General features: G+C 36.7%; 1 protein-coding gene across 4 annotated transcripts in view; it reads right to left on the minus strand.

Moving 5' to 3' along the window:
* PKIB (cAMP-dependent protein kinase inhibitor beta) overlaps positions 1 to 24,103 on the minus strand; it is a 108,523-nt gene that overhangs the window by 79,208 nt on the left and 5,212 nt on the right. For 2 of the 4 annotated variants that reach the window (XM_046004221.1, XM_046004220.1), the window contains exon 2: positions 4,062 to 4,159. The gene's annotated coding sequence lies outside the window, so the exon portion shown is untranslated. Of the gene's footprint in view, positions 1 to 4,057; positions 4,160 to 24,103 lie in introns of all 4 variants that reach the window. The other 2 variants (XM_046004218.1, XM_046004219.1) reach the window with 1 other exon arrangement.

Raw genomic sequence — 24,103 nt, forward strand, 5'->3', positions numbered from 1 at the left:
TTATCAATTATACCACAATCCAAGACAGGAAGCTATAATGATTTCATTTTTATTAGAGATAACATATTTTAACACATTATATAAATTCAAACATTACTCAGTGATGTTGTAAATAACTTCTATTGAAAGGAAATGCCTTGGCATATGTTAAGAATTATAAAACTGTCTAGCTGAAATCCCTTACTATCTTGGATGGTATAACTCAAATTTAGTTGACCTTTTAGGTGGAATAATTCTAATTTCTATGTCACTATTTGGTTATCTCTAGAATCTAGAATCATCTCTAGAATTTTTAGCTAAGACATATAATATATTCACTCTACAAAAATGTCAGTAATGCTCTGTGCCGACAGCAGGTACAATACCAAATGACTACTATTCCAGGATGGGCTCTGCTTTATCAAGCCTTCAGACAATAGCATATTTGGAATATTAGTAAGAAACTGCAGATCTATTAATTCCAAAATATCAAGAAAAAATAATTTTCAAATTCACATTGCTAAGCATGCTGCTTGAGACTTTTCTCTCCTTATATTTACAGAAGTTTTGATATGTTCATATTCAAGTCTATCAAGCTTCAATTATGGTTTCTACCTTTGATGTCTTATTAGACAAGATTTTAAGAGTATTCACCATTTTCTTCTGGTTATGTCTCACTTTTATTCTTCTTTAATCAATAGATAATTGTATATTGTATGAATAAAAGATCCAACTTTAAAGTTTTTCTTCATATTAACCAACTATTGGAACTGTGTTCAAGTAGTAGTATTTTCTTCCACTAACATGAAATGCTGTCTTTATTAAACATCATCCTTATATGCTTAACTCTGGGGAATTTTCAAGGTTAGTTCCTCTAAGTCTCTATTTTAGTAAAAAGTACTATTCCTGGGGTGCCTGGGTGGCTCAGTGGGTTAAAGCCTCTGCCTTCAGCTCAAGTCATGATCCCAGGGTCCTGGGATCAAGCCCCACAATCAGGCTCTTTGCTCAGCAGAGAACCTGCTTCCCTTCCTCTCTCTCTGCTGCCTCTCTGCCTGCTTGTGATCTGTCAAGTAAATAAATAAAATTAAAAAAAATACTATTCCATCTTAGTAGTTATAGCTCTATAATCTTTTTTAATATTTGGAAATGAAATTCCTTCTTCATTATTCTTTCCCAAAAATGTGTTTTCCTTTTCTTCCACATAATTTTAGTAATCATTTTGCCAACATCTCACTAAAATCTCTTTGTTTTTAAATGGAATTTCACTAACTTTGTAAATTAACTTGGGGAATCCAACACAATTACAATATTTGTTATTCTCATCCAGGAATACATTGTAAATCTCCATTACTGCTAATCTTCTTTTGTGTTTCTCAATAAAATGTTATTATTGTCTTCATTTAAGTCTTACACATTTCTTACACAGTTTACTGATTGTAATATTTCATTGCTATTATAAATGGAATTTCTTCATCATGTTTTAGCTGTTATAGAAAAGTCAATGGATTTATTCACACTTATCTTTTATATGGCCACTTAATAAAGTTTCTTATTCCAATAGTTCTTTATTCAATTTTCTTGGGATCTTTAGTAAAAAATATAAACATTTTAAGTGAAAAAAATGTCTCCTCTTTTCTAGTAATTATAACCTTTGAGAGATAAATGAGTTAAACCACTTTAGTTCTAATCAGCTCTACCACTTACTAGCTGTGTGACCTTGGCCAAGTTATTTAGCTTCTCTGGGCCTTGGCTTCTTGATTTATAAAATGAAGATGATAATAGTTCATATCCTAGGATTGTGAAGGTTAAATGATTTAATATTTGTAAAGTATTTAGAATAGCTTCTAGCATATATAAGAACTTTAAAAATGTTAGCCATTTTTAAAATTTGTTGTATTGGATAGAATGTAGAATTATGTTAACTGTAAATGATGAAATCGGACACCAGTAAGCCTCTAACATTTTTCTGTTTTCTTGAAATTGCTTTTTCACAATTTAATAATATCTCACTATTTCTAAATTACTATGTTGTATGTATGTGTGTTTTCTCAAAAGAAATACATTGGCATTTTATCAAATATTATTTGCAATTCTATTAAGAAAAAAAGGAGGGGTTCTATTCTTTAGCCTATGACTATGAATTATTCTAATAAATGTCCCAATATTGAACTACTTGTACATTCCTAGAATAAACATCACTTGTATTACTCTATTTTGTTGATTTCTACATTTCTATATCCAGTTGATTCAATGAATGTCTGTGATTCTCCTTTTTGTCCTACTTCTATCAGTGTTTTGGAGAGGTATGTGTGTGTGTGTGTGTGTGTGTGTGTTATACTTTTTATTAAATGAATCAGAAATATGTTCGTCTCTTTTGTAGAGTTCATAGAGTATGGGATAATGTGTTCCTGAAAAAAATGAGTATTTTCAACCACTGATTATAAATACCTGATGAAAACAAGATACTTTGCTCATCTAAACAGAATATTTCAGCTCCTGCCAAATCTTCCTACCCAAGCTGGTCAAGAACATAGGCTTAAGTATCAGACAAAATTAGGCTCAAATCCTAACTTCACCACCCACTGGCTACATGTGTGCACTTGGCAAGGTGCATTTTTATCATAGCGAAAAATCATACTTTCCTTACCTTTCTCACATGGAGTTTTTGTGAGGATTACAGGAGATTATGTTTATAAACCACTATACACTCCACCCACAATAAAGACTCAATAAATTATTTTATGCTAGTCTCAATTTTCCTCGAACAAAAAATTAAATTTTACAATTTTATTTGCTATTTTTTCTTAGTATGGAGATTTTGGTTATTTGTATACAGAGAAAGAGAAATGCTCTTGATAAAGTTATTGGTATAAATTGCTTCATAATAAAAGGTAATTTCAATTAAGACGTTATTCTCTACAGTAATAAATTTAAAGTTGGCCATGAAAGCAAAAATGCTCTGATAATACATGAAAATGAACACATCGTCACTGTCTACATGAACCTGCTGTGGGTTATTAAAAATAAAGTTGTACTGGTTTTGAGAAAAACAGGCAATGAGCCTAAACCAAATTTAATATCTTCCACTCTTCCCTGTTCCCTTGGAGCTTTTTGTTCTCATGGGAATCTGAGAGTGGGAGGAGAATGTTAGGCCCTTCACACAGTCTGAGGCTTGCTCCATGTTTTCTGATCAGCCCTCTGAACTACACCGTTGGGCAGCGGGGTGTCAGCGTCTCTCTCTGGCAGGGAGAATGCGTCACTAAGAGATTGAAGTGGCCTCAAATATAAGTCCTACCAAAATAACAGCATTTTCGTGAAATATTAAGATTGTGATATGAATGTAGCCTCCTTTTTAAAGGACCCATGATAGGTGTCTATAAGCATATACAGATGTAGATACATACCATATATATACTATATAGATATATGAGTATATACAAATATATGTAGATAGACAGATATTCATAGTCACCTGTACAAATGGGTGTCATTTATATATATATATATGCACCATTGCCATATATATATTTATAAATTATGAAGTATGTGATATATAGATATATAGACACATATCACCAGCACAAAGAAATTTGTTTCCCTAAAAAAGAGTATTTCAGATTCATGTCTACCAGTGTCATCAAGAAATATTTGCTTGCATTTACTATGGTCTCTGAGAAGATTAGAATTGACCCAATAGGTAATAGAATGACTTTCTCTTCTGTTTTCAAGGCTATAAATTTTAAATATTATTTTGGTAATCTGACTTCCTCTGTTAGGAACAATTTAAATAAGCCCAGCTAAGAATGTAAATATCAAAGCAGGCTCCACCTCCGTACTGATCACTGGTCTCTGGCAAACACAGGATGAAAATGTCTATCTCGGATTCTCAGCGTTCATTATTTGCTATTAATCTGACAATGACAATAGATTCTATTAAGTTTTGACTAAACTGTATTGATTTGTTTTCTAAAATAAAGACCTACCACTGTACCTTTTCTCTGCTATCATCTGGGTTTATAGTAACAAAGACATTTTTAGGGACATCCTCAATAGCGGGATCAATGGATCAAAAGCTTACCTACTTCTGTCCTTCTTCTCCCTGTGTGGCCTCAATAACTTGATGGTTCCCAGCTTCCCCCAGATTTCTCTTGATCAAGTGCCTTTCAGTATAGTGTGATCCCTGAAAGAAACAAAGGGGGAAAAAGATTTATTAAGATTAACATCTCTCATTCCTCGTCTATTTTGGAAAAGAACAAATGGCTCCTTGGGCAATAACACTGTCTAATTTAACACCACAATGCCACACAATTTTAAAACAACATTCATTGTTATTTTTTCATTCCTCATCCTGATTTTTTTACACTCTCCTGATTTATAGCAGGAAGAGGATAAATTTCCTTGCATAAGCAGCTCAATACTCCCTTATAAATGAGGAGCGTGTTTCTTCTCATTTGTTCACTGTTCAAACTCATCAACTGTATTCTGCGTAATCTTTCTCCTGTTTTGCTTCCAAGACTGTCTAACAAGAGCAGTCACACACATTCTTACTAGATAGCAAAATCAACAATATAGCAAGATACATATTTTTCTTCGGCTTTTCAAATTTCTATTGGAAAGAGATTTATGAGTTGACTGACAACTTTTCTCAAATGTGTGATTTTAAAAGCAATAAATCCCCACAGCAGTTCATCTTTAAATTCCAATGCCAAGGAGGAAGGACTTTGTTTTTCCCATAATATTTGGAATTCTGGAAGAGAAAACAACCCCAATAAGATCTGGCCTGGATGTATTGCCTTGACATCAAGAGGTAACTTGAAAATTTGCTGTGAATAAGCACCCGACCCACTTGTTTGGTTTTCCTGTTCATATCCTTTTCAGTACTTATATATCAAAAGCCCCTATTTTACAACTAATAATACAGAAAACAACTTGGTTATTTTCATTTCCACATAGATTCCTGATGGAGGTGGCTTCAACTGATCACTGGGTAAACCAGGCCCCCCTTTCACGTATTTGAGCACATGGTAAATGCCTAGTTGTTCTAAATGAGAGCACCATGTTTCATGTTACAGAGATTTATCTGTTCCTTTTTATACAAAATGTGGGGCCAGTAACATCAATATTCCTATGCTTGTATGTTCTGTCTAACTTGATGAGGGTTATTCAGAGCAGGAAGGAGTCCAGTGCTGTCTGCTGTTTTCTCCTCTCCCCTCTTCCTCATAAGCCACCAAGTTCTGTCGACTTCAGGCCCAGAAAGATCCTCAGCTCACTCCTCTAATTCCGTTCCCACAGGCCCACACCTTCCTCCACCCTTTCAGTTCTTACACATGTGAAGACATCTCTCAATAGGCTCTCTGGTTTGACACGTGCCCCTTCCAGTCCGTATTCCACAGATCATTCATGTTGGGACACTCACTGAACTTTCCATTTGTATGAATCCCAAGAATTATACATAGTGGAAATACTGAATCATTACTCTGAAATCAAGTATCTTGTCTCCCAAGTGCCAACAGCACTATGCTCGCCATCTTTTAAGACAGGTTTCAAATAATGTCACTACACTTCTCTTTCCTTTGCTTTCCATATTTCCTCATAGCTTACAAGTAACCCAGAGCACAAGAAAGCCCTAAGGACATTGTAATAAAGAGGCAGAAGCAGTGACCTTAGTTCTGGTTCAGCTCATCCATTGTCACCTGTTGACTTTGACGAGTCATCTCTCCTTTCTTCTTCGGTAAATGGCAGAGCCTTGCTTATCACATGGGGATGGAAATGTTTATCCTGCTTATCTCTCTAGGTTATTCTGGGAATCAAGGGTAATCCCATACAATAAAATACCAAATGTGCAATACTGCTATTACCCTCCTTGAAGAACTGCAGAGATAAAAACTGTGCTTCTCGTGTGTTAACCCTAGATTCAGATTGGGATCCTAGAAAAGGTAGCTGTGATCACACTTTTAAGTCTTGCAGCTTCCCTTTGGGACTGCGATGTTCTAAAGAGTTTTGTTTTGGCTTCCAAAGGGAGAAAAATGCCAAAGGAATCATAATCTAACATATTTGGGCTTCCAAGACATGATGAATCTAAAGAGGAAAGAAAGGGCCTCAAAACAGTGACAAATTTTAATTGGCTGAAACTACCGTAACTAAAATAAGTAGTCATTTGTGGCACAAATGTTCATGCAATCTCCTTAAAACCCAAATAATTAATCTAGACAGTAGTAGACCCTTTTCAATATAAACTATCTGCCTATTCTCTATCACTGTGTTATAGGTTTTAACTGGAAAATGTGGAATGTATATAACAGGATGAGTTTGTTTTGCTTCTAAAGAGGAAACACAAAATATCAACCCAAACATCACTTCATATATAAACAGCACTGTAGCCTCAGTTCAAGGATTCTTTTCTTTTAGACTTAAAAAAAAAAAAAGGAGGGAGGAAAATACTTGAACACATGCATATAAACAAACCAAAGAAAGTAAGTATAGAGAGAGAAGGGCAGAGTGATAGGAATAAAGACCAAGAGCTCTATTTTCCTAAAATTTGGTGAGATGAATGTTAATCAGAGTTTAAAAGTTTAAATTCTCCTTTCAACTGCGTAGATATAATCAGGTAAAGAAAATGAGCTTCCATCAAGTACAATTTTTCTTGAAATTATTGTCGCATATTTAGAAGGATCTAAGAGTGTGTTCATTTATTCCTTCAGATACTCAAAACCAATACTTACTGAGAACCTTCCATGCATGAGACTTTGCACGAGACGTGATAAGATGTGCTGGTTTGAACCCCTTGGCCATATTGGGTTAACAACAGATGCCAAAAGAACTGCACAAATAGGCCATATAAAAAACACACTGCTCTTCTGCCTAGAATGCATATCATCCTTTGCTCTCACTAGCAGACTCTGGACCAACCTTAAAGGATTCCAGCTCAAACGCTGCTCCTTTTGTGAAGCTCTCTGGAATTCTTCCAGTTTCACACTAATCATAATCCCGGTCACTAAGTCCCTTTGTTCAAAACTCTGATGTGCTAACCATGGTCAGCTTTGCATTATGGCACTGTGTGTGATAATCTTCCCTAATTGCCTGTGAACGTCTTGAGTGGTAATGTTTTATTCATCCATCCACAGGACTTAGCATGACATACTGTAAATACTCAATTAGGGATTACTGAATGGAAAATTCATACATCTTTACTTGCATGAGAAAAAGATACATCATAACTTTAAAGATTTGCAAATGTTTTGTGTTCACCCTTGCTCTATGTATTTCTAGAAAGATGAATTTATACCATGAATGTGAAAATACGAAAAACTCATGTATTCATTTATGAAAGTCTTTACAATAAAATTAGCATTATTCTATCCAAATTCCCTTATTTACTTATTAAGTTTCCCTCTCATTAACTCAACTTACTCTCTCCTATTTTTCCTACTAGATATGCGAGATTTCCTTTTTTTAAAGATTTATTTATTTATTTGAGAGAGAGAGAGAGTACGAGACGGGGGAGGATCAAAGGGAGAAGCAGACTCCCACTGAACAGGGAGCCTGATGCTGATGCAGGACTGGATCCCGGGATTCCAGGATCATGACCCCAGCCAAAAGCATTCCCTTAACCAAATGAGCCACCCAGTTGTCCTATATGCTTGATTTCTACAACAGTTTTTAAATCAACCTGCTAACGAAATCCTTGGCAACTGCTATAATTTCAAAAGCTTTAGTAGGTATTGTACATATATAAAATTCTAAATAACCTGTTCCGCTCATTCAGTTAGCAAACATTGCTGTCGATCATGTGGTAGATACCGCAGAAGAAACACAAACCCTTTCAGGAGAGAAACGGGTTATAGCTAGAGTAGTTGAAAAGAAATATATACAAATGACCAAAATCAATGCTATCTAAATGTCATATTTCTAATCTATCTGAAATTATTAAACATTCTTAGAATGAAGCCTCAGTAGCTGAAGAATGAATTAATAGGAACCGATGAAAATGACTACGAATCAGACATCTATTCATGTTTCCCATTCATTTAATACAAATAGTTAAACAGCCAGCTGTCCTCTTAGATTCAAGGCAATATCATAAACATTTTTAATAGGCAAAGTAAAATGATGTTTTCTGATTAAAAATGTACTGCCTGCACTGTACAACTGCTTTTACATAGGAATTTGGCAAAGTTGACCAATTTTGTCTTAATGTTGACAAATTCTGCCCCCGTAATCCCACTAAGAAATTTCCTTGACCATTTTGGTCCCCAGGATAATTCTCTTTTTACTTCATTGTCAATGTGCTGCTACTGGGAGGGAGAGGAGACAAAGGGGTTTTAACATTTAATAAACACGTGCTCTGTGTGATAAGCCTGGCTAGACACTTAACATTTTATTCCATTTCATCATCATAATTAATCTACCACATAGAGAACTTTTTTCAAAGCTTAGAAATGGCGAGATACCTCCCCCCAAGGTCACATAGCTAATAAGCCACAGAGACAGGATTCAAATTCAGTTCTATCTGACTCTAAAGCCTATGATTGATCCACTATGCACCATGATGCCTCACAACATTCTTGGGATATTTTCTTTTGGAGCTTTTCCCCTATATTATTTTCCTCTTATGACTAAACAGTAGTTCCAAAATAAAATAAAATAAACAGTAGTTCCTTAACACTTATTGTTTTGCCTCGAAGCTCTAGGAAATATATTTTTTTGAGAATTGATGCAAAAACAATTCACTTCTTCATTTCCTTTAATTTTTCTTTTAACCACTTCCCATTTTTGCACATCTCATACACACACACACACACACACACACACACACACACATATATATATATATATACCTCATATCTCATACTGAAGAGAAACAACTTCAATGCCAAGTGCCTGAATTTATCTTACACGTTCACAGAATTTGAGTGGATGTAAAGAAGCATAATTAAAAGGCTCCCTTCTGTGGACTACTGGCCCATAGCATAAAATAAGCAAACTTAGTTATGTAAAATGATTTCATAGTTTGCATTCTCTTGCATTCTCTCATCATATCATTAGAACCTGAAACAAGTCTGTTGTGAATACACACTGGGTTGCCCTCATGAAACAACATGGAACCTAAAGTATTCTGTAATGATCAAGAGCACAGATTCTAAAGACATACTTTCTGATTATAAATCTTCACTGTGTACATTTGGCCCCATTACCTAACCTTTCTGGGCAGGCCTATACTTCCCCACATGTAAAATAATCTTAGTAATAGTACCCATCATATATAGTTACTGGGAGGTTTAAATGACATGGGTACTTCATTGAAGTCAAAAAGGATAAAGCTCAGTACATACTGTGCTTAATGTTTTAGATTTATTACTACTCTTCTCTAACTTTATATAAATAGAATATTCCTACCAATGATACATACGATAAAAAGAGCAAAATGATCACTTATAAATAGTAAGTAGCTATAAATAATACATCTTAGAAAACATTAAAATTTTCTATGTAGTACTGATATAAATATGATATGTAAATATTGTATATATATATTGATATAAATACAATATATAAATTGATATAAAATAGTCCTCTAACTGAATGGCTTAGACACACTAGTGTGCATTATGTGTGTAAAACAAAAATCTGTGTGAAATTCTTGAGAGGAATTTTCAAGCTTGTTTAACTTGTTATTTTTAAAGAAAATAGTTCCTTCAAAGAATACAGACCGTAATGCAACAAAGAAGCTTCCTTGCAAATAGTTACAGCCCAAGGCCGGAAGTATTAGATGAAAACTAAGTGGGATGAAGGGAAATAAGGTTCATTCATATCATTTGTCTCTAGCTGGTCAGTGTTAATTATTTCTTAAATCTGACAGCCGCATGTTCCTCTGCTTCACACTTTAGCCTTTGATGCAACTGTGTGCTATTCCAAGCGATTTAAAGAGCTCAATTTTGGCCTCCAAAATACGTGCTTGGATCTTCAGGAGAAGCCAGCGCTCAACAAAGGCAACTTTAAATCTTAAAAGCAGAACTCAGCCTTCTTATGAAAGCTGATGAGTTCTGACATTTTATCAACTCTCCTGAAGAGTCATTTATGCACCGTGTTAAATAGTAAAAATAAAATAAGATGTGGGCCTGGTGAATTATCTTCTGACTTGACCAGACCAGAGTTAGCTTGCTGATTTCTCTCAAATGTGAATATTTACTTTGGCTAAATAATTTTAATAGGGAAAGTTATGAGTTATGCCTTTATGAGGCATAAAGAAAAATTACTTTTCTATTACCCAGAAACCTTCCCTTGCAACTAAGCCTGAAGGAGAAAAAAACTGGGAAGCAAGTATTTGAAATGGGAACTCTAGCTGCGACAGCTACCTGACTTGCTCCCAGGTCATGTTTAATTAAATTTACATCAATAATTCCATAAATTGCTTGCATGTTCGTAGAACATAAGTTATCATCTTTGATTCTAAGGTCAAATACTTACTGCTAACAACCCTTGTGCCTCTCAGGGAGGCTTGGACCCCTGCCAGACTGTACTGCTTTGTCCATGGGGGTGGGCCCACTACTGTAATACTCCGTGGGGGATGATCCACCACCATGGCCCCCTGGTTGCCTGGCAACAACCCCTTATGACTGCTCCTCGGGGACTGCTAGGCAACAGCAGCGCTGAGTCTGACTCAGCTGCTCCCAGAGCACGGCTTCTCAAGAGGGCCAGGTTAACAGTAGGCCAAGGGCCCTAAATGACTAATTACATAATCCATACACATTTCTCAGAATGCTCTCCGACTGTCACTAAAGAAAAATCAGAGCACAGTTAGTTCCTCCCCTGAAGGGTACTCTGGAATGTATCCTTAATTTAAACTCTATCCCTGGATCTTTAGAGAAACTGACAGAAAACTAACGCATCAGAGCCAAAATCTGTGGCCAAAAAAGTCTATTTAAAAAAGCGCACACACGCATAAAGGAGGTCATTCTTTTTTCAATCACATTTAAAATATGGCTTTCAAAGCTTTCATAATTTCAAAGAATTTTGCTATTTAGATATCGTCTGTTAACAGACCAAAAAATGGGAAAAACAGAATTTTCCAAGCCTGTTCCTAAGATATTTCAACACATAACTCTAAGTACAGCAGTTTCTAGGAAAGACCTTCAATTCTAATAGTTAAACCCACATTTACATCTTCAATTTCAATATCTCCTTTTACACTCAACAAATCTAAATTGTCATATTTTTCCATCTACATCCAACCTACCTCTTAGGACAAAGGCCTAATCAATCTAAAAACTTACACATCAGTGCATGAGTACAGCCTCGCCCAATCTTCTTTACTGTCCCTTAGATCTCTATGGTGAGGAAGAGGTAGGTGCTCCAAGAGACATGGTCTTCTAGCCAGTACACCATAGATACAAATAGGATTCTGCTACTGTGCCCATTTAAAACCATCAGTCAAGTCCAAGCTATTTAGCAGGATTTGTAAGGCACTTCTGAGTCTACTTTCCATCTAACTTCCAGCCACATCTGCTCAGTCCACAATGAGATTTAATTATAGTTCCCTAAACAACATCACGCATTTTAAGTCTCTTTTTTCTTCCCAGGACACATTCCCCTTTGCCTGGCAAACTGCGGGTTATCTGTCAAGATGTAACAATAACATCTGAGAAATTGTCTCTGATTTTAGAATTTCTCATAACCACCTCTGAGCATCTTTATTCCTGATTCATACAACCATGATGGCATTGGTCATACTGTTTCACAGTTATTTCCCTACTTAACATTAACCCCATGTTGTTCAAAGGCTAGAGCCTTATTCTATTCAGCCTGGTTTCCTCAGTGCCTAGCATATTCCTTAGCATTAAAAATGAGTTTATACTATAGTTTAATAATGATAAGAAAATTGTGCAACCAGGCTAAATGGTAAAATATATAAGGACTGGACATTTTTAACCTCTTAACTGAACAATTTACTAAGAAACAAAAATAAACTAATCTCCTGACTTTGGGGCTGGTCTTCTTCTCCATAAACTATGATGAATCATTGAGGGCAAATTAGCAGATATCTCTGAATTGATACAGTCCATCCAGTATTATGGCTAAAATAACCAGATTGTTTGTGCCCATTCTGTTGTAATTAAAATAACATGAAAGTCAAGGGAACTACATGGTCTGGCAACTAAATCGCTAAAAGCTGGTCTGGAGCTAGTCTCTGGGAAGGAAACTTCCCATTCAAATTAGTAACTCTTAAAATGGTTTTCACAGAGGGGCACCTGGGTGGCTCAGTCGGGTAAGTGTCCAACTCTTGATTATGGGTCAGGTCATGATCTCAGGGTTCTGAAATTGAGCCCAGTGTTGGGCTCCATGCTCAGCAGGGAGTCTGCTGGAGATTCACTCTCTTCCTCTCCGTCTCCCTCTGCCCCTCCCCCCACTCACATGTGTGCACATCTCCCTCTCTCGGTAAATAAATTTTAAAATTTTTTCACAGAAATCTTGGTGTAACTAAAATAGAGAAGAGGGTATAAAAGAAATTAACTAGCTAAAGGCCAAATAAAAAGCAAGGAAAAGTTATTCTAATTTTTAAATTTCCTAAATAATAATTCATAAAACTTTATTTACTCAACATGTGTTCTGCAAAGCACTAATTTTAAAGATAGGAACATGACCAAACAAAACACAAAAGCCCACAAATGTCACAACAAAGCTAGTATCTCAAAGTCGCTCAACCTCTTATCTCGCCACCTCAGGAGCTAGACATACAGCCCTCCATTTTCAAATATAACAATGCTTTTAGGATTTTTCTATAACAAGTTCGCATATATGATTATGCAACCATATTGCCAAAGACTTTAATACTAGCAGTAACATCACTGTCTAGGTTAACCCATAACGCATGCAACATAAACCCTAATTAATGGAAATCTGCACTGTGAGCCTATGAATTGTTAGTCTATTAAGAGCTTGTGGGGTCCACACACTGCTAAGGCTGTGCACTTCTCAAACTAGGAAACTTGTATTCTTGGAAGCATTTGACTGTGTGTCAGAAAATACTCACAACCACGTGATAAATTTTGCATAACAAAGGAGTCTTACTTGATAGTCTATATATTAAAGCATATTTACATATTAAAATAAAATAAACACATTATTAAGTAGAATGCAAAATCAATACTTACTTGTCAGGTAAGTACAAAATTTCAGGGAAACTGCCCTTTTCTATGGAGCAATTTGAGTTATGCCTCTAGATTTCTGGGAATTTTTTGGCGGAAAAGAGGGAGAACAATTTGACCACGGCAGAACAGAGTTGGGCTACGACTTCCTTTGTTCTGGATAAGACACTGCTATTAATCCAACTTAAAAATATACTACTTTTGTTGGAGAGCCACTTGACAGTATCAGTTCATATTGAACTGGCCATAAAACAGAATCCTTTAGTATTTTTTGAACCAATTCTACTAATAACCATTTTTTCTCTATCGGATTTCTTTTAAAAAAATGTACACCACTCCTGTATTTACCCTCATCTAAAAAACTGTCAAAATAATTATTTTTGACTCAGAATGCAGCATTGATTATATGACCCGCTCTCAAAAAAGACTCAAAAACTTGTGAGAATGCAAATTAACTAAAGATTTAAGTCCAAAGTCTTCATGCCAGCATTTAAGATTCATCACTACAGCTCCAATGTATCTTTCCACCCTTATCTTCTCCCAGTCCCTAAATACGTAAATCTGCCCCACTCTTTTCTGTATTTGTAACTTTGTTCATGCTGTTTTCTCAATCAGGGATGTCTCGCCTATTCATTGAAATTCCATCAGTCCTTCAAAGACCATCCCAATTACTGTATGTTCTAGAAAGTCTTTCTGATTAACCTCAAAGTTTATCTTTCTCTTCTTTGAAACCCCACAGCACTTTTTAGTTCTTTTGTGGTCTTTACTACTGTCTGCCCTGCAGGAAAGTTGTGTATATTATCTCACCCTGCCTTCTCGAAACAGATATTTCTAAGTGTCTTTAGAAAGGATGGAGTCTCTTGGGGCGGTGGCTCAGTGGTTTAAAGCCTCTGCCTTTGGCTCAGGTCATGATCCCAGGGTCCTGAGATCAAGCCCCACATCGGGCTTCTCTGCTCAGTGGGGAGCCTACTTCCCCCTCTCTCTCTGCCTGCCCCTCTGTCTACTTGTTATCTCTCTCTCTGCCAAAGAGATAAATAAAATCTTTAAAAAAAAAGAAAGGATGGAATCTCACTCTTTCTTGTACGTACTATATCATTAACCTCAAGTAACTGAATCCAAGAGGGTGCTTTTTAATAGATACTTGTTTATTTGAATTTAGTTAAGTATTCATATCAGAGATGCACGTGATGAGTTCCAAAATTCATTAAAAGCTTTTTCTATTATTATTTATTTTATTTTATTTAAAGATTTTATTTATTTATTTGACAGAGAGAGAGCACAAGCAGGGGAGCAGCAGAGGGAGGAGGAGAAGCAGGTTCCCCGCAGAGCAGGGACCCTGACTCGGGGCTCCATTTCAGGACCCTGGGATCATGACCTGACCTGAAGTCACCCAGGCACCCAAGAGCTTTTTTTTTTTTTTTTAAGTACTAGCCCACTTTATTTACTTCCATTTTTAAGTAATCTCCACACCTAATGTGGGGATCTGACTCAAGACCCCAAGATTGAGAATCATACGTTCCACCAACTGAGCCAGTCAGGCACCCGATTAAAAGCTTTAAAGAAGGACATCCATAACCATCTAGAGAAATGAACCTGAAAATGAATGGGTGCATGTAGCATTAAGATATGGAATTATAGACTCTAATAGAATAATTCAGGTACTTTTTCCAATGTGCTGATTTTATAATGAAGAACTTAAATTCTATTATTCATATTAGTATAATCAAATTGACAAAAACCTGAAATCTGAAAAGATAGAGACTTCTTCAGAGTCACATGACTAATTAAGATCTGAGTTGGTCTCACAATCAAGCTTTTTAATTTTTAGTTTAGTTATAATTTCTATTGCTATCTTCCAAATCATGCATCAACATGTTTTCTTGTTAATGTCTTTTTTTTTTTTTAAGGTCTTCATTTATTCGACAGAGATCACAAGCAGGCACAGAGGCAGGCAGAGAGAGAGGGGGAAGCAGGCTCCCCGCTGAGCAGAGAGCCCGATGTGAGGCTCGATCCCAGGACCCTGAGATCACGACCTGAGCTGAAGGCAGAGGCCTAAACCACTGAGCCACCCAGGCGCCCCTTGTTAATGTCTTCTTAAATGTTAGCTGCAAAACTATTTGTGTAAAGAAGGATTCCCTTATGTATTATTTATCTTCAAAATATTATTTTAATAGAATTTAAAATAAAATCCAGTAATGATGACTAAAGGGGATTACAACAAACAAAACTTATTTATACAAAGCTTAATTCTTTTGTAACTTAACTACAAAGAATAGGGTCAAGAATCAAGATATTAAAAATGCTGCTAAGTAAATGTCACAAAATCTATGCACTAATAACATTCACAGTCTTTATCCACAAGACAGTCGTACAAGTTTAACGAGCACCCATTTGCGCTTCTGCTTTAACTTGTGTGTCACCACTTTAACGGATAGTAAAAATTTCATCTTCTCAACATCCATTTCCACTTTGAGAAGTCTTCCCTCCTATATTTACTCCACGTAAATTTCCAAGAATAAAGTGGTTTCCAAGAATAAGGTTGAGACTCAGATCTTACAAATCTGATCTCTAGATGCACCTAGCCACAGGGATTAGTTCAGAAGTGGTACGTGACTTGAACCTGTCCCAAAAGGCTTATTACATTTTTCCAACCCAGCAAATGTTTACAGAGTGGGTTCATGATGCAAGTTTGTCCATCTTAGGACTGGTGCCAAAGATACTAGGTAAAAATACTTTTTCTCTTTGAATCTGAACCTGAGAATTTAGGCCAGGAGCTCTTGATAGCTCTTTGGTCACTAAGCAGAGTATGAAGATGAAGACAGGAGACACATAAAAAGAAACTAAGGGATTTCAAAAATTTCAAACGTGTAGACTCTTTAAGTCAAGGACGTTCTCTACATAGATAACATCCTGGGAAACCTCTCAGGCCCAGAAAAGCCAGGAAAGTTGCTCATGTTCTTTGGGAGTATATGGATCCCTCCAGTAATTTGCATAAACAAGAAGATATGGGGACATTAAGTCGTGAAGGACTCAAAACAGATGAGGGTGTGAAGGTGCTGTAGTTGTAGGGGAGAAGCTAGTAAGGGACGAGCCAGAACCAAACAGAGTTCTTGGGTTCTTCGCTGACTTGTGCTGATGGGAACATCATGGAATCCATTTTGAAACATCTTACTCCAGGCAGTAAGAGTATGGAGAGTGAAAATAGATGGGTCAAAGAATCAGCCATCCTAATGAACCCACAGGACAAGTGTAGGTGTGAATCTTTGGATTGGTGTTAAAAAAAAAAAAAAAAGAAAAAAGAAAAAGAATAGAGAGTGCTATGCCTAGAGAGTTTCTGAATTTGAAGTTGTAGGAAGGAATAATTTCATATAATAAAAAGTCCAGGGTGTGGCCACAGAAATGGTTGGGTGAGAAATAGTAAAGATTACTGCTTGAGTTGTAGAGATCAAAAACTGAGAAGTCATGTTAGATGTAGATATGAAGCCACCCAGATTGAGGACAGAAGAAGGCTGGGAAGAGATGACTAGACACCAGTCACTAGAGAGTTCAGTGAAGGAAGGTTTTGTTCAAGTAGTAAGTAGATGATAGGAGTGAGTAATGATAGAGGGCAGCACAGCAAGATGGCTCAAAGAAATTGGGGTGAGTCAGAGAAAGTGGAGAAATAATGATTTAGAGGTGGAATATGGATATATGGAGGGCATGTGACCTACCTCTCTTGCCTTGAGATTTGTGAACTATGAAATATTAAACAGTCTCCAACAGAAAGAGCTCAGACAAAGGAAGATACCAAGTTTCACAGCTAGGGAAAAAAGTGGAAGTAAAGAGAAGTTTATTGTGATTGAACAGGTGTTCCAGAGAGCATGAGCGAATGGTTTTGAAGAACAAAAAGCAAAGATCAGGTCAAGGAGAGATGGCACAAAGCATAATAAAGCTTCAAGAAAAAAATGAGTAGACAAAAGATGAAAACATAGATTTGAAGCATTAGAAAATTATCTGTTTTCCAAGGCTAAAAAAAATTCTATGTTCCAAAACTGGTAATATGGAAATTTAAGAAGAGCTAGCAATTATGATGTAGGGAGTGGAATTCTTTTCCCTTCTGGGGTGAGGTGGTGAGTGACAGATGTGGATCAAGGCAGCTCAGGGAGGCAATCAAAGAGCCCGCAGTCATGTGCAGGAACAGTGGCCCAAAAAGCATATGAGTGGAAAGCCTGGGACTACAGGATAGTCAGGACAGCTGTGAGGAATGTGGGCTCCAGGAGGTACAAGTATGAGGAGGCATGGGATCAGATTCAAATCAGTGGAGAAGGAATCAGTTATAGAACAAATGGATTTAAGACAAGACTAATCATTAAAAATAATAAAATAAAATAATAAAATAATAAAGGTAGATCCCCTCGTTCAATGCCTACTAAAATAATTTCCAAAGGATTAAAATTTAAATTAAAAAAATTATAAGTCCTACCAAAAAAAGTAGGTGAATATTTTATAAGTGGGAAGGTTCTTCTCAAGCTTAACAAAATAAAAAACTATAAAAGAAATGGATAGCTTTGACATCTATAAAATGTAAGTTAAGTATTCTATAAAGCAATGTTCCCTAAATGAGTAATGGCAAAAAATAAATAAATAAATAAATAAATTTAAAAATTGCTGTGTAATAAGTCAATCAGAGAAAGTCAATTATCATATGAACTCCCTGATATGAGGAATTTGAGAGGCAGAGTGGAGGGTTTGAGGGGTAGGGAAAGAAAAAAATGAAATAACATGGGATCGGGACAGACACAAACCATAAGAGACTATTAATCTCACAAAACAAACTGAGGGTTGCTGGGGGAGGGAGGTGTGGAGAGGGTGGTTGGGTTATGGACATTGGGGAGGGCGTGTGATATGGTGAGTCCTGTGAAGTGTGTAAGTATGACGATTCACGTGGGGCGCCTGGGTGGCTCAGTGGGTTAAAGCCTCTGCCTTCGGTTCAGGTCATGATCCCGGGGTCCTGGGATCGAGCCCCACATCGGGCTCTCTGCCCTGCAGGGAGCCTGCTTCCTCCTCTCTCTCTGCCTGTCTCTCTGCCTAGTTGTGATTTCTGTCTGTTAAATAAATAAAATATTAAAAAAAAAAAAAGTATGACGATTCACAGACCTGTACCTACCCCTGGGGCAAATAATATATTAAGTGTTAATAAAAATAATTAATAAAAAAAATGCAGGCACCTGGGTGGCTCAGTGGGTTAAGCATCAGCTTTCAGTTCAGGTCATGATCCCAGTGTCCTGGAATCAAGCCCTGCATTTGGCTCCCTGCTCAGTGGGAAGCCTGCTTCTCCCTCTCCCAGTCCCCCTGCTTGTGTTCCCTCTCTCCATGTGTATCTCTCTGTCAAATAAATAAATAAAATCTTAAAAATAAATAAAAATAAAAATTGCAGTGTAACAAACACAGAAGGAGTTAATATACTTATCAATAAAAAGCTATATAAAATATATATAAAATAAAAAAGGATTAAAGGTAGGCAAAGAATATAAAAAAGTAGCTCAGAAAAATTAAACCAAAACATCCAATAAACATATTAACTAAAAATAGTCAAAGAAATTTGACCAAAGAAATACAAATATGAGCTATTTTTTCCCACTGATTTCTAAATTCTAAATTTTTCAAACAGTATGTGTATATTAGTAAAAATGTTATTTTGAGTATAAATCTTATAGGCCCTCTGAAAAGAAATTATGCAAAATGTATCAGAAGTCTTTAAAAAAGTGAAAATGTTATGACCTACCAATTCTATGTCAAGAAATTGATTCAAAGGAATTAATCAAACAGGTATGTGAAGTGTGTAAAAATTATGAACACAGTTATTTACTATGACACTGTTAATAAAATGAAACTTGGAGACATTCTGCATATTTACCAAGATTAGTTAAAAATGTAACAGAACACAATGCAGCCATTAAAAATATAATTTATTGTCTAGGAAACATATATGAGATGATATATTAAGTGAGAGATATGGTATCTTTTACATCAGTTTTGGTTTTTTAAAGCTACATATGTGCAAAGGATCTTATAGTTCATGGTGGAAATATATAGAGAGCCTATTTTCTTCTTAATACAGTTCTGAAATTTCTTGATTTTTACTGCAATGTATATTGCCTCAAAAACATTTTAAAAATTTTAAAGTTTAAGATTTTATTTATTTATTTATTTGACAGTGAGAGAGAGAGATCACAAGTTGCAGAGAGGCAGGCAGAGAGAGAGAGAGAGAGAGAGGGAAGCAGGCTCCCTGCCGAGCAGAGAACCCAATGCGGGACTCGATCCCAGGACCCTGAGATCATGACCTGAGCCGAAGGCAGCGGCTTAACTCACTGAGCCACCCAGGCACCCAAAAATTTTAAAGTTTAAAACTGAGTATTTTAAGTGGCAAACATTACCTGGTCTGGAAATAACATGTACAATAATTCATTATAATGTAATGAGGTATCATTGACAAAAAAGATGAGAGTAAGAATCTGAGATTTTTGGTGAAGAATTTACAATAGTAAGCACATATTATTCTTGGAAAAACTGAAATCTACATTTGAACATTGCTAATATTTAAAGCAATGTATTTTAATGGATTATGTTTTTCCTTTGTTCTCTCATTTCTCAAATCAATGATTACCACAGGATGGAGCAAAATTAGAATGTACCCATTTGGTAAACTGGAAAATTATGTTTCATACCTAAAAGTTCACCTAGCCAAAAACTACTTCATGGGTCACTTTGCATAAGGAAAAATGCCAGTTTTTTAAAATTTTGCAATAGGATTATAAAAACATAATCTTATAAATGTACCAAGACTGGAAGATAATTAGTATTGAATGTTAAAATTGAAATTTAAAAATCTTTAAATATTCTTAATTACATTATGGCCTTATGATAAAAATATCTGAAAGAAGTTAACAAATAATGTAAACCTTTAACAATCTTTTTTTTTTCTTTTAAAGATTTTTATTTATTTGACAAAGAGAGACACAGTGAGAGAGGGAACACAAGCAAGGGGATTGGGAGAGGGAAAAGGAGGCTCCCCACTGAGCAGGGAGCCCAATGTGGGGCTCTATCCTAGGACCCTGAGATCATGACCTGAGCCAAAGGCAGACGCTTAACCGCTGAGCCACCCAGTCTCCCCAACAATTTTTTTGTAAGATAATTTGAAATGTTTTCAGATAAAGCATAAACTGTTGTTGTTATACAAAATCCTTATTTCATTAATCCATATTTCAAGTGGATCATATTGAGATAAAATCAGCAAAGTGAAGAACTGAACCCATTGGCTATTAAAACCAAAACTAATTACTGATAAGTAATATAAAAAGCTTTCAACAAATTGGGATAAAATAGGGTACTTATTTAAATTGGTAAAAATAAACATCTATGAGGAAAAAAGTGCTTTGTTTCCCTCATTTTGCAGTTAAAACTGAAAGGTTTATATGTCTTTTCAAAGAATTTAAACTAGAACCCAAAACATGGAATCCTCAGAGTTGGAACAGCTTATGCTGGGTTTTACCTGAGCCTTAATATTTTTTGGCAAAATTCCACAAACATTTCAGGGAGCTACCCTGTGAGGAAAATATGTCTCACTTCCTCCTGAAAACCTGCTTCCACTCTTCCCTGAGGCAAACAAATAAAAAAAAATTGCAACCCCCGTGTTGTAGACTGGTCTCATTTCTTCACTGTCAAATCCATATGGTACAAATGAATAGAAAACCTGAAATAACCTGGAGTAGACCAAACCTGGTTCAGTGGTACAGGACTTTGACTATGTCAGGATACAGTGGATGGACTGCCCAAGTTATCACATTGCTTTTTTGTAACCATGTCCTACACGGGGTGCCTGGGTGGCTCAGTGGGTTAAAGCCTTTGCCTTCAGCTCAGGTCATGATCCCAGGGTGCTGCGATCAAGCCCCACATCAGGCTCTCTGCTCAGCGGCGAGCCTGCTTCCCTTCCTTTCTCTCTGCCTCCCTCTCTGCCTATTTCTGATCTCTGTCAAATAAATAAGTAAAATCTTAAAAAAAAAAAAAAAAAGAAAGAAAGAAAGAAAGAAAAAGGAAAAGAAAAAAAGGGGGGGGTGTGCCTGGCTGGCACACACGACTCTTGATCTTGGGGTCATGAGTTTGAGCCCCACATTGGGTGTAGAGCTTTCATTAAAACAACAACAACAATTAAAAAAAAAAAACCCTCACAGATGGCTAATTTAGGAAAATGTAAAGTGAATAATGTGTTAATGAATAAGTAAATGTTTTTTAAAAAAGAATGTTCAGTATGAATTAATTAGTGGAGTATTTCGAGTTAGAATGGTAGGCTGTGAATTTAGGCACCAATCAAACCTGGCTTTTTATCTGAACTCTGCCACTTTCTATTAAATGTCTTTGAATAGATGTTTTCACCTGCTTACTTAGAAAATAGGGCCATAAGGCCAACTCCACAGGTTGGAGAATAAATAAAATTTGTGAAACCACCTAGCCTGGGCCTGGTATGTTGCTCAGTAAATATAAATTTCCATTTCCCCCAGGCAACTGGGTGGTGAAGTTGGGTAATCAAGGTTGGTTGTTTTCAAGTCCTGGTTTTGCCTCAGGTTGTGATCTCTGGGTCTTGAGATTAAGCCTGCCTGGGGCTCCGCACTCAGAACAGATTCCGTTTAAGACGCTTCCTCTTCCTCTGCCCTCCCCACTGTGCTCTCCCTCTCTCTCTCTCTCTAAAATTAATAATTTTTTTAAAAGAAGAAGCTTTCATTCCATTATCATTATCAATCATTTCCACTGAAAGAAAAAATAATCATGGTCCCTTAGAAAAATTTCAAACTTGTGTTACTAATCGAAAAATATTATGTTGAAGACCTCTACTTTTGTAATCCCATTAACTCTTTTGGAAATCAGCTTCATGAATTATCTTTTCTGTACCTTCAGCCTCTCCCATACTAATCACGTCTTCATGGTATCTAAAGAGAGAACCAAGGTTCTCCTTGAAACAGTAACTAAAAATTAATTTGACCCTATGTCCTGACCCCCACTACCCACCCATCTTTTTCTCTTATCTTTTGGCTATAATCCTAGGATGAGTACTTAATACTGGATAACCCCATTCCCTTACTTTCCATTTCTTACCCAATAAAATCTGGCTTCCACCTCCCAATCATACAGCCTTTCTACTTGTCAAATAAAATATCCTTTCAGGCCTTCTCCTACTGGTTCATCCTGTGACTATGACCTATTGATTATGTCACACATTTTGATGCTCTACATACCTGTGTTGCTATGACAGTGCCCTTTCCAGCTTCTCTTTTTGGGCTCCCAGAAGAACTTACTTCCCAGGCTTCCATTTTCTCCCATTTCCTTTCTCATTCCACGTGCTTGCCATGAGAGGCCTCATTATTATATTTACCTCCTGGACGTAATGCCAGCTAAAAGTACGCTTCCTAAAGAACAGCCTCTTGGGCATCTTTATCTCTGATTCCTCTTTTACTCATCCTCTTCCCCCATACCCACTATATTAGTTTCCTAGGGCTGCCATAACCAACTGTCACTTGGTTTAAGTGCCTTAAAACAAGATGAATTTACAAACTCCCATACAGCTTGGAAGGTCTGCAATCCAAAATCAAGGTGTCAGCAGGGTTGGTTCCTTCTTGGGGGACTCAGAAGGAGGATCTGTTCCATGACTCTGTCCTGGCTTCTGGTGATGGCTGGCAAAGCCCTTGCAGCTACATAACTCCAATCTCTGCCTCCACTGTCCTGTGCTTGTCTTCCTCTACGTGTCTCTGTCTCTGAGTCTTTTCTTATCAGGCCAGCAGTCATATTGGGTTAAGGGTCCATCCCACTCCGGGATGACCTCATCTTAGCCAATTACAACTGCAATGACCTTTCCAAATAAGGTCACATTCTGAGGATCGAGAAGTACGTGAATTTTAAGGAGACATTATCCAACCCAGTAAAACTGTCAAATCTGCCCTCATTCTTGTATAGCTTCAAAACTCAAGTCAAGACTCTGAGAAACACTCTTTAATTTACTCCCACCTCCCTCTAATTTCATCTACCACTTATCAAGCCTGATCATTTTCAGCCTCTAATATTTCTAGACTTCAGGTACTCCTGTGCATCTCTAATTCTTTATCCCTAATCCCTGACTTACTCTTTAGCATCTCTTGTTTGGGCTACTACAATCCCCTCAAATTCAGCCTCCTCAGAGCTTGAAGAGTATCTATAGATACAAATACACAGTTTCACGGCATATTAGAAAATGTAGAGTTGCTTTTTATTTTTGTTACTTCTCTCTTACTGCAATGAACACAACTATGACAGATATCCTTTTCCAGAGATGTAGGAACTAAAAGGCAGAGTGGTTTCTGTGGAAGCCTTGGACTTTATAACATCTTCTTTTGGCTTGATGGGCCCTTTATAAACCTTTAGAATGTGAAAAAATTCATCATCTCTACAATCTAGCTTTTTATTAGATTTCAAGGCTTCTTTAGGAAAGGCAGACAAGAGAGGTTTATTTCAATGTTTTGAAATTTCAGTGTATCTGGCTCCAGAGACTCCATGAGAGAAGCACTTATTCTCGTTTTTTAAGATTTTATTTATTTATTTGACAGAGAAAGATCACAAGCAGGCAGAGAGGCAGGCAGAGAGAGAGGAGGAAGCAGGCTCCCTGACGAGCAGAGAGCCCGATGCGGGACTCGATCCCAGGACCCTGAGATCATGACCTGAGCCGAAGGCAGCAGCTTAACCCACTGAGCCACCCAGGCACCCTTATTCTCGTTTTTTAAATAAACAAACATAACAAACTAATACAATTGCATGAGTTGTAAGCCATCCTTAGTTATGTGTGCACAAGTGCGTGTGCACATACACACGCTGATTTTTAAGATACTGTTTTCGGGGTACCTGGGTGGCTCAGTGGGTTAAGCATCCCACTGAAATCAAGCATCTTGATTTCAGCTCAGGTCATGATCACAGGGTTG

The sequence above is a fragment of the Meles meles genome, chromosome 5 (assembly GCF_922984935.1).
Source record: "Meles meles chromosome 5, mMelMel3.1 paternal haplotype, whole genome shotgun sequence".
Lineage (NCBI taxonomy): Eukaryota > Metazoa > Chordata > Mammalia > Carnivora > Mustelidae > Meles > Meles meles.